General features: G+C 48.0%; 1 protein-coding gene across 5 annotated transcripts in view; it reads right to left on the minus strand.

Moving 5' to 3' along the window:
- Window positions 1-11997, minus strand: part of SGMS1 (sphingomyelin synthase 1) — a 106480-nt gene extending 94483 nt beyond the window's left edge. For 3 of the 5 annotated variants that reach the window (XM_076339501.1, XM_076339500.1, XM_076339495.1), the window contains exons 1-2: window positions 11932-11986; window positions 10305-10420 (exon numbers count right to left, since the gene is read on the minus strand). The gene's annotated coding sequence lies outside the window, so the exon portion shown is untranslated. Of the gene's footprint in view, window positions 1-10304; window positions 10421-11542; window positions 11625-11931 lie in introns of those variants that run through there. The other 2 variants (XM_076339496.1, XM_076339497.1) reach the window with 2 other exon arrangements.
- Window positions 11998-18961: the final 6964 nt, after the last annotated feature.

Genomic DNA, 18961 nt, shown 5'->3' on the forward strand with positions numbered 1-18961 from the left:
TTGTTAAGAGACGTGTGCACGCCTGCAGGGCTACGACCTTATTGGCATCACGGAGACATGGTGGGATGGCTTCTATGCTTGGAGTGTTGGGATGGAGGGATACAGGCTCTTTAGGAAGGACAGGCAGGGGAGACGAGGAGGGGGTGTTGCCCTCTATGTCAATGACCAGCTGGAGTGCATGGAGATGGATGGGGGATGTGCCTGGGGATGGATGAAGAACCGACCAAGAGCTTATGGGTCAGAATTAAAGGGAAGGCAGGGACAGGTGACATTACACTGGGGATCTGCTACAGGCCACCTGACCAGGAAGACCAAGCGGATGAGGCCCTCTATAAACAGATAGGAGCAGCCTCATGCTCACAAGCCCTCATCCTTATGGAAGCAAGGACAGGTAGCCTGGGAGGAATACAGAGAAAATTGCCCAAGCAGCCAGGGATCAGGTTAGGAAAGCTAAAGCCCTGATAGAATTAAATCTGGCCAGGGACATCAAGGGCAACAAGAAAAGATTCTATAGGTACGTCAGGGATAAAAGGAAGATGAGGGAAAATGTGGGCCCTCTCTGGAATGAAACAGGAGACCTGGTTACCCGGGATATGGAGAACGCTGAGGTACTCAATGACTTTTTTGCCTCAGTCTTCACCGGCCAGTGCTCTAGCCTCACCGCCCAAGCCACAGAAGGCAAAGGTGGGGACTGGGAGAATGAAGAGCTGCCCACTGTGGGACAAGATCAGGTTCGAGACCATCTAAGGCACCTGAAGGTGCACAAGTCCATGGGACCTGATGAGATCCATCCGCGGGTCCTGAAGGAACTGGCAGATGAAGTTGCTAAGCCACTATCCGTCATATTTGAGAAGTCGTGGCAGTCTGGTGAAGTTCCCACTGACTGGAAAAGGGGAAACATAACCCCCATTTTTAAAAAGGGAAAAAAGGAAGACCCGGGGAACTACAGGCCAGTCAGTGTCACCTCTGTGCCTGGGAAGATCATGGAACAGATCCTCCTGGAAGCTATGCTAAGGCACGTGGAGGACAGGGAGATGATTCAAGACAGCCAGCATGGCTTCACCAAGGGCAAGTCCTGCCTGACTAACCTAGTGGCCTTCTATGATGGAGTGACTACACCAGTGGACACGGGAAGGACTACAGATGTCGTCTATGTGGACCTCTGTAAGGCCTTTGACACGGTCCCCCACAACATCCTTCTCTCTAAACTGGAAAGGTATGGATTTGATGGGTGGACTGTCCGGTAAAGGGTGAGGAATTGGTTAGATGGTCACATCCAGAGGGTAGCGGTCAACGGCTCAATGTCCAGATGGAGGCTGGTGATGAGTGGCGTCCCGCAGGGGTCCGTACTGGGACCGGTACCGTTTAATATCTTCATCAATGACATAGACAATGGGATCGAGTGCACCCTCAGCAAGTTTGCAGATGACACCAAGCTGAGTGGTGCGGTCGACACACCAGAGGGATGGGATGCCATCCAGAGGGACCTGGACAAGCTGCAGAAGTGGGCCTGTGTGAACCTCATGAGGTTTAACAAGGCCAAGTGCAAGGTCCTGCACCTGGGTCAGGGCAACCCCCGGTATCAATACAGGCTGGGGGATGAAGGGATTAAGAGCAGCCCTGCCGAGAAGGACTTGGGGGTACTGGTGGATGAAAAGCTGGACATGAGCCAACAATGTGCGCTTGCAGCCCAGAATCATAGAATCATAGAATCATTGAGGTTGGAAAAGACCTCTAAGATCATTGAGTCCAACCGTCAACCCAACACCACCATGCCCACTAAACCATGTCCCTAAGCGCCTCATCTACACGTCTTTTAAATACCTCCAGGGATGGGGACTCCACCACTTCCCTGGGCAGCCTGTTCCAATGTTTCACCACTCTTTCAGTAAAGAAATTTTTCCTTACATCCAATCTAAACCTCCCCTGCCGCAACTTGAGGCCATTTCCTCTCGTCCTATCGCTAGTTACTTGGGAGAAAAGACCAACACCCACCTCGCTACAACCTCCTTTCAGGTAGTTGTAGAGAGCGATGAGGTCTCCCCTCAGCCTCCTTTTCTCCAGGCTAAACAGTCCCAGTTCCCTCAGCCGCTCCTCATAAGACTTGTTCTCCAGACCCCTCACCAGCCTCGTTGCCCTTCTCTGGACACGCTCCAGCACCTCGACGTCCTTCTTGTAGTGAGGGGCCCAAAACTGAACACAGTAGTCGAGGTGCGGCCTCACCAGGGCCGAGTACAGGGGCACGATCACTTCCCTACTCCTGCTGGCCACACTATTTCTGATACAGGCCAGGATGCCATTGGCCTTCTTGGCCGCCTGGGCACACTGCTGGCTCATGTTCAGCCGGCTGTCGACCAACACCCCCAGGTCCTTCTCTGCTGGGCAGCTTTCCAGCCACTCTTCCCCAAGCCTGTAGCACTGCATGGGGTTGTTGTGGCCAAAGTGCAGGACCCGGCACTTGTCCTTGTTGAACCTCATACAGTTGGCCTGGGCCCATCGATCCAGCCTGTCCAGGTCCCTCTGCAGAGCCTTCCTACCCTCGAGCAGATCAACACTCCCGCCCAGCTTGGTGTCATCTGCAAACTTACTGAGGGTGCACTCAATCCCCTCATCCAGATCATCAATAAAGATATTAAACAAGACCGGCCCCAGTACTGAGCCCTGGGGAACACCGCTCGTGACCGGCCACCAACTGGATGTAACTCCATTCACCACAACTCTCTGGGCCCGGCCGTCCAGCCAGTTTTTGACCCAGCGCAGAGTACACCTGTCTAAGCCGTGAGCCGCCAGCTTCTCGAGGAGAATGCTGTGGGAGACAGTGTCAAAGGCCTTGCTGAAGTCCAGGTAGACCACATCCACAGCCTTTCCCTCATACACTAGGCGGGTCACCTGGTCATAGAAGGAGATCAGGTTGGTCAAGCAGGACCTGCCTCTCATGAACCCGTGCTGGCTAGGCCGGATCCCCTGGTTGTCCCGCTCATGCCTTGTGAGCGCCCTCAAGATGAACCGCTCCATAATCTTCCCTGGCACCGAGGTCAGGCTGACAGGCCTGTAGTTCCCCGGATCCTCCTTCCGGCCCTTCTTGTGGATGGGCGTCACATTGGCAAGCCTCCAGTCATCCGGGACCTCCCCCGTTAACCAGGACTGCTGATAAATGATGGAGAGCGGCTTGGCGAGCACCTCTGCCAGCTCCCTCAGAAGGCAAATCATATCCTGGGCTGCATCAAAAGAAGCGTGGCCAGCAGGTCGAGGGAGGTGATTCTGCCCCTCTACTCCGCTCTGGTGAGACCCCACCTGGAGTACTGTGTCCAGCTCTGGAGCCCTCAGCATAAGAAAGACACGGACCTGTTGGAGCGGGTCCAGAAGAGGGCCACAAAAATGATCGGGGGATGGAACACCTCTCCTATGAAGAAAGGCTGAGAGAGTTGGGGTTGTTCAGCCTAGAGAAGAGAAGAGAAAGCTTCAGGGAGACCTTATTGCAGCCTATCAGTACTTAAAGGGGGCTTATAAAAAAGATGTCGGCAAACTTTTTAGCAGGGCCTGTTGCAACAGGAAAAGGGGGAATGATTTAGACTAGATATAGGGAAGAAATTTTTTACACTGAGGGTGGTGAAACACTGGAACAGGTTGCCCAGAGGTGGTGGATGCCCCATCCCTGGAAACATTCAAGGTCATGTTGGACGGGGCTCTGAGCAGCCTGATCTAGTTGAAGATGTCTCTGCCCCTGGCAGGGGGGTTGGACTAGATGACCTTTAGAGGTCCCTTCCAACCCAAACGATTCTATGATTCTATGAAATTGTCTTTCTGAACTTATTTGTGCTTTAAACTGTTCAGATATAGTTTATTAATTTTATTTATTAAGCAGTCTAGACAAACTATAGATTCATTTTTCCTAAAATCAGGTAAACAAACTCAAATATGATTTGGATTTTCATAACTATCAAGTTGTTCTTGCTTTTTAATTTGCTATGATGAGTTTTGCACATGCAGTGAGACCAGACTTTGGAACCTTCAACTTGAAAAGGTTGGAGCTTCAGTGTCCCCACAGCTGCATGTAACAGGAATACATGTACAACCCCATTCTCAATGGTGTCAGGATATCTTTGCAGGAATACAAAGATTACACACCGTAACATATGTCATTTACGTGCTGAAAGTGCAGCTAGACAGAGGCAGGCAAAGCATTTTTGCGAAGCTTATGGCAGAAGTGCCAAACACTGATCAGGTTATTATCCAATCTGCAAATAAATACAAGTAATTAATTTAGTAGCATGGCATCACATCTTGCAGGCTGAATTTCAACACACAGCTATTAGAGCGGAACTGCTTGAAGGAACAGAACTCCCTATGATTTCTAGTATATAGTCTGCTTTCAGGCTACAACCGTGGAAAGACCAAAAAGGAAGTCCTGAACATGAAAACAAGATTCCCAGATCATTAACGAATAAAATCCAAAACAAACCATGAAGCCGACAAATATTTTTGTAGAGTGGACAGTTATTGTAGAGTGTACAATTATATTAAATATTTGCTCATATCCAACTACAAATGGACAGTATTAAAGCACTATTACCAGTGTGAGAGGGATTACAAAGTTAATGCAAACAATCTACTTTAATCTCTTAAGTACTTTGTGCAATATTAGCAAAGAAGAAGTCTAATGGGAAGAATCATAAAAGGATTTTAAAGATTGGCAGCCACTCAATAAAATGGCCAAGGAAAGTTCTCTTTAGGCAGTTATAAAATGATGCTGGTCAATTCACTTGTGCCGCGATTCAGAAGTTAAGATCTTTAAGGAGTAGCTAGTAGTTCATTGAAAACATCAGCTCAGCTGGACAGGCACAGAGAAGAAAACAGCTAACAGCCTTTTCTATCGCATAAATCTGGTGCACCTGTATCTTAAATTTCATCTGTATCTCAGGTTCTTCCCTCTCCTCCACTCCCATCCCACCTTGGCACTGAGAAACACCAAATAAAGCTTGCAGGACGGACTGTCTCTACACATGAGGTAGGAACTCCCCTCCCCAAAGCCCACATTAGGTTCTCACAGCAACAGATCTCTTTCCTTGGAGATTTTCAAAACCCAACTGGAGCCTGAAAAACCTGACATACCTTTAAGGTTAGTCTTGCTCTGAGCAGGAGGTAACAAATTTGTCTGTGATTGTCATCTCTACAAATGTTCTCATAGTCACTTATTCTTACTGAACTCTCAGTTGAACTCTGGCATTCCCTCTCAAAAATATTATAGATGCCTGGAGGCAAAACATGTGGCTATATGGGCCTGTGTCTTCTCAGCATAGATACTCATTTTCTTGCAAGCATTCCCAAAGAAATTCTGAACAAAGTGCCAGAATGCAAATAATCTACTTCTGATAAACGTGTTTCAGGCCCTGTTTTTGTTTTTAAAATGTCCTTTGAGAAACTATCTATTTACATTTTGAAAGGAAGAAAAACTGAAATCGGAACTTGCACATGCATGAAAACAAAGGCAATATCTGACAAGTCATTTTGTTAATTTGTGGATAATTGCTCATTACTGCGAAATAAGGCTTTTGCACTGTTTCATGAAGAGCAGATAAGACACCCTAGTCCATTACTAAGTATTGCTTTTGGCAAATGCAAGCTTCTCCTAGCACAGTGAGTCTCCATAAAATCATGTTTCCATTAAACGCATATCCTGGTGTCCCAAAAGTACTGGTGGAAACAGAACAACATGTTCTGTAAAGTCATTTAATGGGGACCTTCACAGGCTTGCACTCACCCTCTTCCATCCGTTCTTGCTTTGTTCACAGTGCTGCTTTGAACACCACCTACCCCCACACTGCCTCTGCCCCCCAAATGCCCAACTTCAGCATTTTGAGAAGAATATGTGTGTTCCTCTTCCTTCCTCTAAGTCTTGTTCACTTATTAGATTAAACATGTATTCCCTAAACTCTCAAAATCCACAGACTGTTGGCACTTTATATTCTTCACGCACCCTCTGTAAGCAGCAAAGCTCACCCCAAGCTCCCCGCTGCCTGACTCATCTGCTGGCGCTGGATTTTCACTCCCATTTAAAGCAAGCAGACCTTGAGCCCTGATGCACCATCACTAGCCAAGCTGGCTAACAGCGCTTGTGATGAAGGTGGCCACTGGCCTTGGAGTTACTTCATCAGTGAATGGTGAGTGCGCTCTGGGAACTGTATGCCATTCCCACAGCCAAGCAGGTATTTTTGCAGCAGTCGCCCTCAAGGCACTTTCAAGGTCTTTTTCATCATCGTAACAGCAGGAGTCATTTTTAAACCTTTCAAATAGTTTTAAATTAACTTCCCTGACAAAGTTTTCCAGAGCAATATAATCCAACTACATAAAACTCTATGCAGAAGAGCAGGGGTGCAAGAAGACAAAGTACAGACCTTCAGAGCGGACGAGAAACTATAGCTCAATTTAGATGTAGCTGTTTAATTAGTATGAAGATTCAAAGCCATTCCTATGCAGTTATTGAAGCACTACCCAAGCCTTCCTAGCAAGCAAAAATCCATTCTGTGTACAAATAGGGCTTTTATAGCTTGGCACAGTGCTCAACTGCAGAGTCAAACTTTTCAATGCCTGGTAAATTTTTACTTGAAAGTGGCAGGAGAGCTCATGCCAGAAGCCCATATGAAATGCCAGCTCAGTGGCAGAAGGTCAAAGCGTGGTATCAAGAGATTTTATGGAAGTGTTTCAAGACAAACTTCTTAAAAAGCATGGTGCTATCTAGAGAGGCACAGATTTATACTGCTAGGAAAGCCTAGTAACAATCTTTATGACTCCTTTCCCATCAAGGGTAATATCTTTAACACTCTACCTTGCGAAAAGCACAGCAGTAGGGTCTCCTAGGTGGTGAGAGCTGTTTCTGTGTCTATTTAATCCTTGGTTATTTTGCTGAAGTTAAGAATAACGAAGTGTTAAAGCCAGAGTTTTTGTGCAGACTGTCCTCTACAAAAAACAAACAACAAAAAAACCCCAAACCAACAAACCTTCAGGTGCAAAAGGTGTTAATTTCATGCATAAAAACCCCAGAAGTCACACCCACGGACAACTGAAGAAAGCACAACAGAGTTTAAAGACCAACAGCCCCAACGATTACCCTTTCTCCACTAGTACCTAAAACTATGGCTCCAGAAGAAGGAGAAATTTAATTTGACCTGAGAGAAAGGCTCTACATTCTCTACCATTTTTACAGAAGTATTTAAGGTTAAGTTAGTATCAACAATGACCCTGAACAGATGTCAAGCACAAAGACTTTCCACATACTGGATTTTGCCAGCTGTCACCACATCATAATAAAAAAAGGAGATAGTAAAGCCCCATCGAAACCTGATCTGTCCACTCAGGGTCTCCCCTTGCATCTACACAAATGCACTGTTAGATTCACTTACAAGAGCAAATTTGCAAACACTTATACACTCTCCCATTAAAGCATTTCAATTGTCTGAATCTGCCATTTTAACAGCTCAAGCGTTAGACTTTAAATTCAATTAGCACAAATCTCAGTGCTCCCAACATTAAATTTGCAAGTGACATTTAATGGCATTCAACACACATGAAGCTAAGCTAATACACTAATGGACCAGCAAGGAAAATTGTAAGACACTCCAAAACACGATGCTCTTTTTTAGTCAAGGAAAATAAAGGTGTAGGCTGCACTGGACAGGAAGAGATGACAGCTATTAAAAATCCTTCTTAAACCAAGGCTACAAAAGCTCTCCTCTCCAGATACACCACACAGCTATGGCTGCATATAGTATGAGAGCAAAGAAGAAAAGTGGCTGCTTTATTCAGCAACATCTCCTTCCAAACTGCTGCGTTTTGGGGGCAACATACCTAATGTAAGGCTGTTTCAGTTTTTGAGATGGGAATTACAACCTCTTCTGCCATTTTTACTTCTGTTTCTTCCTACCTCTTTTTCTGATGAAGGCTTAGGCAACACAGCCCCGCTCACCATCATTCCCCAGACCCACACCAACTGATGCTCACGGAGCGCTAAATTTTCCAAGCCCTGTCCCAGCCAGCTGATAAGGATGCACACTGCACCCCAAGAAGCCAGCCCCGCGAGCACACCTGAAGAACTCTGCTACCCTGCCTCCCCACTGCATACCTGCGCCTCATCCAACCTGGTAAGAAAGCTGCCAGTTTTCACACAGCTATGCTTCCTGCATTAGAAAAACCCAAAGCTACTGGACTTCAGGGATTCCTTTAAGCCTTTTTTCCAAGTGGCAATATGCTTTACCTTAACTCCTTTGAGTAAAGCAAGCTACCTCCAAAGAGCTTCAAAATCAGGGAGACAGAAGGCAGACCACGCTGGGAAGTCCAAGAGAGAAAACAGCTTTAGAGTTATGGTTAAGAAGAGGGAGATTTTGTTTTTGTTTGTGTAAATCAAAGCAAATTAGCACAAGCAAAACCCGCAGTTAGTGAAGATGCTTTCACAATAAAGATTTATTAGTGGTTTAGTTTGAATACGGGTACCAGAGCAGCACCACACAAGCTGATGAAGGAAGCAACAACAGGACATGTTCTTGCTCCTCTGATTTGGATGAGTGAACTGTAAAACCAGCAACAGCAATAACTACATTTTAAAAGCTGCATTTCTTTAAGAGACACGTTATAGTCTCCTAAATTAGACTTTCTTTTCCCTTAACAGCTCTTGGTCAAGGGCTAACAGAACAAAGCTCAGGTGTTACTTTCAAGGATTTTTTTTCCCCCTCAACTACATTAACATGTTTGATAAGACCAGAAACAATACAGACAAACACTTTAAAGATGTTTAAATATTCACTTACGTTAATGAACTATACACAGCACAGGGAAACCAGTTATACTGAGTAGCTTATTAGGATGGATATTCTTTTTATCAACAAAAATCAAGCCCAAGTAACCTGCACCACACACTGTCTCTGCTAAGTAGATTTTCAAAAGCATAAAATATATTTGGGATGAAAGTGTCACAAAAAGCCAGTAGGTTTCATGCTTTCTTCAGTCTTCTGCATTTCCCCCAGCCTTTTTTTTTTGGGGGGGGGGGGGGACTTAATTATTAACTTGAATGATGCCACACACTTTGGGAATTCAAGCTGTATTAAAAGCCAGAGTTTCCAATCCACAGCACAGGAGTCTTTGGAGGGCTGCCTGCCCCTATCTGCGTGCTGGTGTCCTGGGTGCAAAAAAACTCCGATGACACCAAAATCCTTTGGAAAACACTGACAGTACACAGGAGCTCAGTTCATGACCCTCAGATTCTAAAAAAACCTCTCAAAACTCAGCTTTTTGAGCTTATCTCTACTTCAGAGCATTTTTTCCACATACAGTTGGTTTTGATGTGTTGCATTTGAATTACGACTGAAATAGCATTCAGGTGCTCTGCTCTATTTTAGCAAAGAACAGTTTGGACCTACCTCGCCGTGAAGCCTTAAAAATCCTTCCTGCACAAAACATGTCTCTGGGAACCACACTGTGAGAGAAGGATCTCATGTCACATTCAACAAAACCAGCGTTCACGGCCATGTGCAAGTCTCCTAGTTCATTTCTTGATGGTGCTATACAGATTTTTTTACTCCAAACAGGCCCTTCCTGACATGCTGGAGAAGAAGGTTCTGGATTATTTTTGGCTGAGCATTTTTTACAGGATGTCCTGTTGCCCCAATTAAAAAGCCTTTAATTCAGCAACCGTTCCTTACGGCCAAACTGAAATTGCTATTAAATCTGAGTAAGTCCCAGGCCACCCATATTTAGCACACCAATTAACCAACGTTGAACAACGCAGAGCTGCAGCGACCACAAGATAGGAAGAATTTTTAAGTTGCCATCACCAATGGTGCGTGCATTCTTCCTCCACATGTTCAATTCAAGAGAACTCAATAATTATTTAATTAAAAGCAGCACCTATTCAAGCTTGACGAGCATTGAGAGAAGCAATGATATACATGGAGAACAGGTATATAAAAGCTGCTATTAAGAAGCCACTGCCTTTTAAGGATACCGTTAACTCTGAGTAGTCAAACAGTATTCATTAATACCTCCAAGTCCTAAAAATGATTCACATACTTCGATTTATTAAATTTAGAAGTGTCGCAAGTTTTCATTAAAAGCTAATTAAACATGTGGAGACATGTTGTCTCTAGGTTGATACGTGAAAGACGAAAGAAGGGTGATAAATGATTTTGGAATCACAGTTTGTTGCACAGACCACAAACACAGTTTAAAGGCATCTGAGCTAAATTTAATTCTGCTCTACATGCACAAACCTGGAAAATCAAGGCAATCTCTCTGGATTTAAGGGGGTTTATTACCTTTATTGTAAAAGTAGCCTTTATCTTTTGTCTGCCATTAACCGGGGTTGACTGCATTCTTTCCAAACTCTGAACGCCTTCACAAAGCTGAAGCAATTCCAATGCCCACCAAAATACTACATGAAATAAAATAGAAGTGCGCATTACTCCAGTGCAACATTCACTCCCCAAACAAGTAAACGTAGCCAAGCCCAAACCCACCAAGATCAACAGCAGAGCTTCCACTGACTTGAATTGTCAGGCATCACATCTGTATTTTATACTGGTTCACAAACAGGCATGAAAGCCAACAGAAATCATTTTCATCCACGCGGATCTGAAGTGGCAGAACAGAGTCTGAAAGAATCGCTACAAAACCTGTCGTCACACCGCGATGCACTGATGCTGCCACCAGCCAAAATGACACGAGGACATTCATTGACATCCCATTTCCAGCTCTGCTAAGAGAGGCTGCCTGCATCAGCAAGCTTCATCAGCACCATGTCAATATGGCAGAGCTCCCATTTTTACAAATAATACTCTTTTCTCTCTCTTTCCATCCTTGCCTCGCGTATTTACAGTGCCTGAAGGCACCAAGGCCTTCTTTAATGAGGTTTTCACACAAGGCAGAATAAATTAGAAACCTTGATCAAAACAGGGCCTTCAGCAGGAACACAGTAAAAAGACAGCCACATGCGTTATACCCCCAAAAAACTCCAAATAATCCAGCCCGTCAATCAGCAAGCAATTTCACAAGCAAACAGGCAGCACACCCACCTGCGCTCCTCACTCACCCACTCCTCCTCACCCACAGCTCTGCCTTCCAACCTCTTCGTCCCTGAGACCCTCGGGCCACCACTACCCAGCAAACCTCAGACCCAGGGAGGCAGCGCAGCCCTAACACCACCACTGCGGCCCTCGAAGTCATCAGCACAGGACAGATCCCCTCCCCACCGCATCGGATGCCTCCGGCTTCTTTTGGAGGGAGAAGCAGCCTGCCTTCGCACCCCAGCAAGCTCAGGGGACAAGGCAACCCCTGGGCTGAGGGGGGGCCCAGGCCTGGCCTGAGGGGGGGCCCTAAGGCCCCACCTAGCATGAGGGGACTGAGCTCACCCCCACGGTCCCACCTGAGTGGAGGGGACCACATGCCCCCCAGACACCTTGAGGCAGGGGGGACCGGACCCCCCCACTCAGACACCCCTTGGGGTTGAGGGAAACAGACCCAACCAGGCGCTGGGACTGAGGTGACCAGAGCTCACCTGGGTGCCCGGGGCTGAGGGGACCGCAGCTTCCCCGGTCCCCCCGGGGCTGAGGGGCCCAGATACCCCCGAGCTGAAGGGACCAGAGCTCCCTCAGGCCCTCCGAGCTGAGGGGACCGGAGTCCTCCCCAGGGCTGAGGGGGCCTGGACACCCCGCGCGGATCCCCCGGGGCTGCGAGGGCCGCCGCCGGGCTGAGGGGCCGGGACCCCCGAGCCGCGGCCCAGCCCCGCCGCTGCACGGCCCCGCCCCGTGCGGCGGCGGCGGCCCCGTCCTCGCTGTCACCCGCCGCCGCCCCGTCCCGTCCCGTCCTGCCGCCGGCCCCGGGCCTGCGCCCGGCCCCACCGCCGGGCCCCACGCTGAGGCGGCGGCGGCGCCACTCGCTGCTCACCGTGCGGCCCGGAGCCCCGCGGCGGGTCGGGTCGGCGCGGTGCGGCCGCCGGGCGGGCGGATCCCCTGGGCGGCGGCCCCCGTGTCCCGTGCGGCGGCGACGGCGGCGGGCGGGGCGGGCGACACCGCGCGTCACGTGACCGCCGTGTCATCCCGCGCCGCCATCTTGTGCGCGGCAGGCCGGGGTCGGTGTTCTGGCAGGGGACGCCGCTGCCCGAAACCGTTTTTCCAGGGGGATTTCTTCCCCGCGCTGCTCGTTAGAGTCTGGGACACTGGGGCAGGCCACTTCCCGCCGTGAAAACAACAAATTTTCCTTAAAATAAGCTACCTCGAAGCTTTCTGAGAGCAGGTAGCCAAGAAAAAATTAAAACCTGGCATCAGCATAACTTACTCCAAGCAGATGAGGCGCAGCAGGGTGTGAGAAGTTCTCATACTAAATCTGGCTGGTGTGACAGAGCTGGGCCAGACGTGGCCTTGTCCTTCAGGAGGTGAGGCTGCACTCCCCACCGGCATGGGGAAATGTTCCCTTTCCACACAGAAGATGCAGTCCAGGGCTGGTGCAAGTGGGTCCTGTCCTGAGAGCTGCAAGACCACAGTGTGCGCTGCTGGAGCAAACTCTGGCATCTGCTTTTATTTCAGTCTCCAGGGGCTGTTACTGGCTGTCGGGCTTCTGCTCACCTTCTTCATCGTAACGTCAAGAGCTCTGGAGACACGAGAAGTCAGCAGTTATTAATAAAATCTTAGTTAAAATCGCAGAACAATTTACCTTGGGAGTGACCTCTGGATGTCATCTTCTCTAGGTAGAAAGAGGGTAAAGTTTAGTTTCATGAACACTAACACTTCACATCCGCTTTCAAACCTCACACTTCGCAAACTGTGCCTTGTTAATACAAAAAAAGTTGGGTTTTTTTCTATCCCAAAAGGTCAAAAGCATTTTGCAGTGCCCACAGAGGCAGTGGGGATACCCACGTGCGCTGAGCCTGGTTTCCTGAGGGTCTGTTCCCCAGTGTGGGAAGATGTGAAAGGTCTGATTAAAACTTTTCCCGTATTTCAGGCATTTATTATCTCTCTAAGGTGGTTGCTAGCTAGCAGATCGTGCAGATAGCAGAGCCACACCACATCCAGCTGCCCCTCTCCCAGGCGGCAGGAGGATGAAAACACACATGGGAGGGACTGGATGTGCTGGTATGTCACAGTAACATCGAGGAAGAGGCAGTTTTTGCTGATCTTGGCATGTAAACATATAAAAACCCTCATGACTTATCCTAATAAATGAGTGGTTGCAGGCATTACCCAAGCAAAATCAAAATTAAGCTTGCATAAATAGTAATTTATGCACTGGGACAGGTGAAACACAATGGTGTCCTGGTCCTCTGTAAAGAACTACCGAATACTGCAGTTTCTTAAAATGTAGTTTAGCCATCCAGAGGGAAAATTCTCTGTGTGATAAAACTCAAATTTAGAGCCAGTGTGAAAGTTACATTTTGAGATCTGCCATGACCTGCATCTCTTTACACTTTTTCATCAGTGCTGATGAAGAGGGAGTGAGTTTTGTTTGACCTCAGGATCCAGGCAACAGCATTCACCCTGTGCAAACCGCTTAGCAGTTAGGAGGGGAAACGCAGATGGAAAAGGATGGCTTAGGAGAAGGGTGCTGGGGAAATCCAGCACGAGATTTCACTTGACTTTTCTCCCAGGCAAATAATTTGCAATCCATTTTTTTACCTGGTTGTCTGTGTACAGCACTCATGGGCTAAATATAAATGCATCTCTTTCATCTGAACAGGAAACCAGAGTCTGAGCATTGTATTGGACACTATTTTACCACTCTTTACTTGACATCTCCTGGAAGTCATCATGGAAATGAGTGAGAAATGCAGGTGCAGTGTTGGGTCACCCAACTTTTTGGCAGTGCTGAGCCAGTTGTGCAGGCAGAGGAGGTTTTCTCCAGGCGAATGGACAGGACCAGAGTCCTCCAGAGCTGAGCCCGAACTCTTTGATCTTCTCCCACAGAGGAAGAAAGCACCTTGTAAACCCTCTGAGCTAACAAAATACCGCCTTAAACAAGGAGTTTTCAGAGAGGCCGAACCCCACATGTATCACCGACACAGCTTGCAAATGACTCTCCCCTCCTGCCCACTTCCAGGCAGGTCCTTTCCTCTGCCTCGGTCTCGTTGCCATGACCTTGTTTTTAATTCAGTGTCTTCATCTTTTTTTGGGTTTGTCTCTGAAGACAACCCAGGCATCGACGGCTTCAATTCTCTCATCCCTGAGGAGGGATTTATTTGTGAGTAGATTTAATACCGGCTGCTTGGTTCTGTTTTTTTCCAAGTTGACCAGGCTTAAAATCTGATTCTTACCAAAGCTTTGCAAGGCTGGCTTGCGTGAGTGTGGTTGCACCAGGAAGGGTTTAGGAATAGGGAACTGGGCCAGCTCACCGCTCCCTGCCTCATTTCTCCTTGGAAAACAGGAAAGCTGATGGCGAAGGCAGAAGGGACCTGCTGGAAGCAATGCCAGGCTTCACCATTGCTGTAAGTGCCGAGCACCCACCTAGCCACGCCAGGGACGAAAAGGCTCATTGGGAGTGCCGGTGCATCCTCCTTGGGACAGTGGAGCCTGTGGGGGACTTGACAATCCCCATCACATTATATCTTTCTATTTGCTCCCCTTCTCTGATGCTATCAAGACAGGGATGTTCCTAACAGGGGTTCCTGCTTTTCGGTAGGGCTCTGTTTTCTCCCCGACTATCATTTCTTGTGACCCTGTCCTACTAATGCTATAATAGGATTAATGTCGCTGACACTCCCCCCGGGGTAATCGTATAATAAATTCCCCCTTTCTGGGGTTGTTCCCCTAGTATGGGCATTTTCCAGCAAATAATATGAACCTGAAGGCTGTGCAAATTGATTCCCAGGGAGCTCGGCCTCCCTGTTGGGACAGAATGACAAAGGGCTTCCAAGAGGCTTAGAAATAGCTGTCCCGGGCTGCTGCCTGGGCTTAATCCTGCTGAGCCACTTGTGTTCCTGAAAACAACCTTTCTTGCCGGGCTACAACCAGAACTCAAGCGCCAAGGGCAGGGAAGATGCTGAGAGAGTGTGCCAGCACTGGGTAACATAATTTCGAGTGGCTCCCTGCGGGACGGAGGTGCCCTTGCGGGAGCGGGAGGGGACGACCCACAGCTCCACTCAGCTGGGGGTTTCTCCTGCTGGTGCTTTGATTAAATTGATTAATCAAAATCGACGTACACATGAATGAGTGAACAGTAAAATGCTAATAGATCACGATCATTAATAATCATTAGGCATTGATCAATAATTAATAAATTAGTGATACTCAATTTTAAGAGATATTTTTATTTAGATGTAATACATCTACTATTAGCACACTAATACTTTATTAATGAATTAATATTAAACTAACTTAAATAAAATTTCAATAACCTTCTTCATCTTACCACGCTCACCGTAGGTACATCTTTCAGTACAGCAATGACCATTTACCCAGTCACTTCATTTACGACCTCACTTGATAACATACGACGTCATTTACTCACTGATGGTATTTATGACATCAGATCAGGTGGCATCATTTATGTAGGTTGCAGAATTTACATAGGTGGCATCATTTATTTAATGGCTTTATCCATGATACCATTTAACATTAAATGGCATCATCATCTCAGTGCCTTCGTGGTATCATTTTGGTATCATTTTGGCACCATATGACATCATTTATTCAGTGGCTTTACACTAACCCTGAAGTTAGATGGGGTTGCACTGACCATGACGTTTTTAAAAGCCTTAGAAATAGAAACAGCTGGAGCAGTCATTGCACCAAATTTGTACAGCGCATCACAGTCCCACGGGGCTTTGTCCCTGTCCCCTGATGGTGCCAAGTGGTGTTAAGGACAACAGTAGCGGCAACAGAGCAAAAAATAAGAATTAAATACATCCTGAATGGAGTCAAGCAAAGGGCACGCTGCATTCACCTGCCATGGTTTTAAGAAACTACGAGCAGGGCTCTTAACTGCAGTATAAATGGTCAAAGAGACCAAAATATCTATTTCCAAACACTATTTTATTATTCAAGCAAGTGATTAATGGTGAGATGGCATCATCTTCTCAGATCAGCAGCAATATTATCCGGTGATCTGTTGCAGACAAACAGCATTATAAATGCAAGATTGTAGAGTTTTCCTCCTGTTCGTTTCAGATCATTAGAAAAATACATAAACTCATTTCTTTAATTAATCTGTTTTTAATGGCTGATTGCGCCTGATTAAAACAGCATGTGTCTTGGGGGGAAAATGTGACAAAATTTTAAATAAAAGGAGAAATGCTTAACAGAGGCAGGGCAATAGCAACCATTTCCCCATTTAAATAGAAGAAGAAAGAAAAATGAAAAAGAGGCGTGAAAGACAGTAAAAGAAGGAAGAAAAGACAATTAAAAGGAGACAACAAGCCAACAGTTATCAAGAGAGGACCCACGGGGTTTTCCAGAGGCCAACTGTGCTCAGCGCAGGGCTGTCATTGACTTGCCCAGAGCATCCCACCTGCAAGCAGAGTGTCCCGGCTGGACTGGGCCACTGCTCTCCCCAGGTCCTGGGGACTGGACGTGCCCATGGGCTTCGGGAGCAGAAATAGGACAGCCCATGGCACCACCATTTCATCCCTTCAATTGATCCATACAACATTTCCGTTAGCACCATGTTAGGCATTTCCCATTGGATAATGAAGGGGGTGACAGGGTATCCTGTAAAAATGGCTGGGGAATAAAAGCTGCAGCTCAGACTTGCCACCACGCAGACACGGGTGGGAGACGATGAGTAGCCGTGGGGCTGAGAGTGGGACAGAGCCGATGGTACCATGTCTCCCACCGCAGATATTGCCGCTCCCAGCCCCTTCAGTCAGCGACACGCTTCTCGACAGCATCCCGAGGGGACGCCCATGCCACAGCACACAACAACCACAGGAGGTTATTCTCCTCCCTATTTCCATCACTGCTAATGGAGTTTGCTGCTCTTCTTAGGGAAAAAAGATGGTTTTTTTTCAGGCAGTGGCGTGTTCCCTGAGAATGGCGGCCCCCAGGCTTTTCGTATCCCTCACCCCCTTTTCTCTGTCATCTTTGGCTCCAACGCTCTGTGCTGCCTCCTCTTTCAAGGAGTGAGTGCCTGCTCCCGACGAGGCTTGCCGAAACCCGCAACGCTTTCCCCACATTGTGCGTCGCTCCTTACCAGAACAGGCCCCAGGCCAGTTTATGGAGCAAATTGTTTTAGCCGTGGTTTTCACTGGGAGGATTTTAACGCCAGAGCTGGCATGCACTTTTCGCCCCTCTGGCCGAGTCGAAAATGAGGAGCACGGCTGATGGAGGGCACCATGCTACCCTGTCCATGTAGGAGGGTAGCAAGCGATACAAAGAGACAGATACAGCAGCGTTACGACAGCAACTCGACAAGGGCCATTATCTCTGTGCTCTTGCAGGCTGTGGTAGGAGTTTTGATCTGATTTGCTTTGAAACTCATATAAAAACTGCACCTTACATGCTGCAGCCCTTGATTTTCCCCACAATGCTAGTGCTGCTCATTCAAAAAGCTTTTTTTTTCCTGGGACCCCTAACATTAACTGTAAATAAATAAATGTAAAAGTGGATTTGAATCATTGCTGTGCTGCACATCTCTGGTTGCCCATTTCCTTGTAAAACCTATGCTTCTCCCCAAAAGGATGAATTGTGTTTTTCCATACACACACACACTAGCAGGGCTCAGCTGAGCCTGGACCCGCTCGAGCCGGCACCACCGCACCCTCCTCCCTGCAGACCGTGCCTGCATGCTCGGGCAGGTCCGGCAGCACAGGGCTCTACAGCCGCCTAAGAGGTGTTAATTATGGAATGGTTAAAACTCAGTTACCTCAACCAGGCTGTGGGCAGGAGTTAGAAGAAGAAAACCTTGCTGTGTGAAATCAGCAGCACCGAGGTGGGATTTCACAGGGGCAGTTAAACAGCTGTGTCTTTGCAGTGACTCGGGGAGCCCCGATTAGCTCCCAGCTTTCAAAAGAGATGATTACCTCGTGGATGCTCCTTGTATTCACTTTGCCAGCAGGTTTATTCTCAGAGCAGCATGCTAAAATTGTAGGAAAATGGGAGGAAATGGCTTTGCAAGTGCTCAAGGCTGAATTTGCAGCATGGCAGAGGCTGGGAAGAGGCAGATTTCTTGGGGCAAAGCAGTATAAGTTACGTTGAAGGAAGACAAATGGGGACTGGGTACTTCACAGATGCAGAATCGGTGAAGTCCCAGCTCCATCCTACCATAGTCATTCAATAATTCCCTGGATCCATCTGCTAGGAGTAATTCCCAGCCAGCATAGAGCTCTGCGCTCTCCAGCAAGTCCTGGAGAAGGTCACCTCGAAACTACTGTCCCACGACAGAGTCAGATGTGCCATCACAGGCTGGAGGTACCCTGGGGTGGGGGCCTCCGGCCCGACCCTGCTCTCAGCAGAGTCAACAACGCAGCTGCAGCAGGTCACTGGGGTCCATGTCCAAGTGAGTCGGGGCATCCCCGAGGATGGGGATTCCCCAACTCTTGCACGGATAAGGGCTGTTTCCTTGGGGATGGCTGGGGTTTCCCATGCTGCAGCTTGTGCCAGTGTGTCTGGGGCTCTCACTGTGCCCCTCCGAGCAGAGTCTGGTCCCGGCGTCTCCAGGACCCCTTTTGGCAGGGGGAGATGCTGTCGAATCCCCCTTTGCCTCTTCATCTTCAGCTGAGCAAGCCCAGCTCCTCCATCTTCTCCTCATATGCCCTGGCCACCACCCACCACTGCCAGGGTGTTCCCAGGCTCGCTCTGCTTTGGAGATCCCTTGGAGCCCCAAACTGGTCCCAGTACCCAGACGTGGCCTCCCCAGTGCAGAGCAGAAGGGCACGCTCCACCCCTTAACCTGCCGTCCACCCTGTGTGAAGTTGAAAAACAGGATGATGCCCCCAGATCGTCTTCAAGTCACCTCATTTGGAGACCCAGAAAAACCTGTCTGGAGTGAA

The sequence above is a fragment of the Aptenodytes patagonicus genome, chromosome 5 (genome assembly GCF_965638725.1).
Source record: "Aptenodytes patagonicus chromosome 5, bAptPat1.pri.cur, whole genome shotgun sequence".
NCBI classification, from domain to species: domain Eukaryota; kingdom Metazoa; phylum Chordata; class Aves; order Sphenisciformes; family Spheniscidae; genus Aptenodytes; species Aptenodytes patagonicus.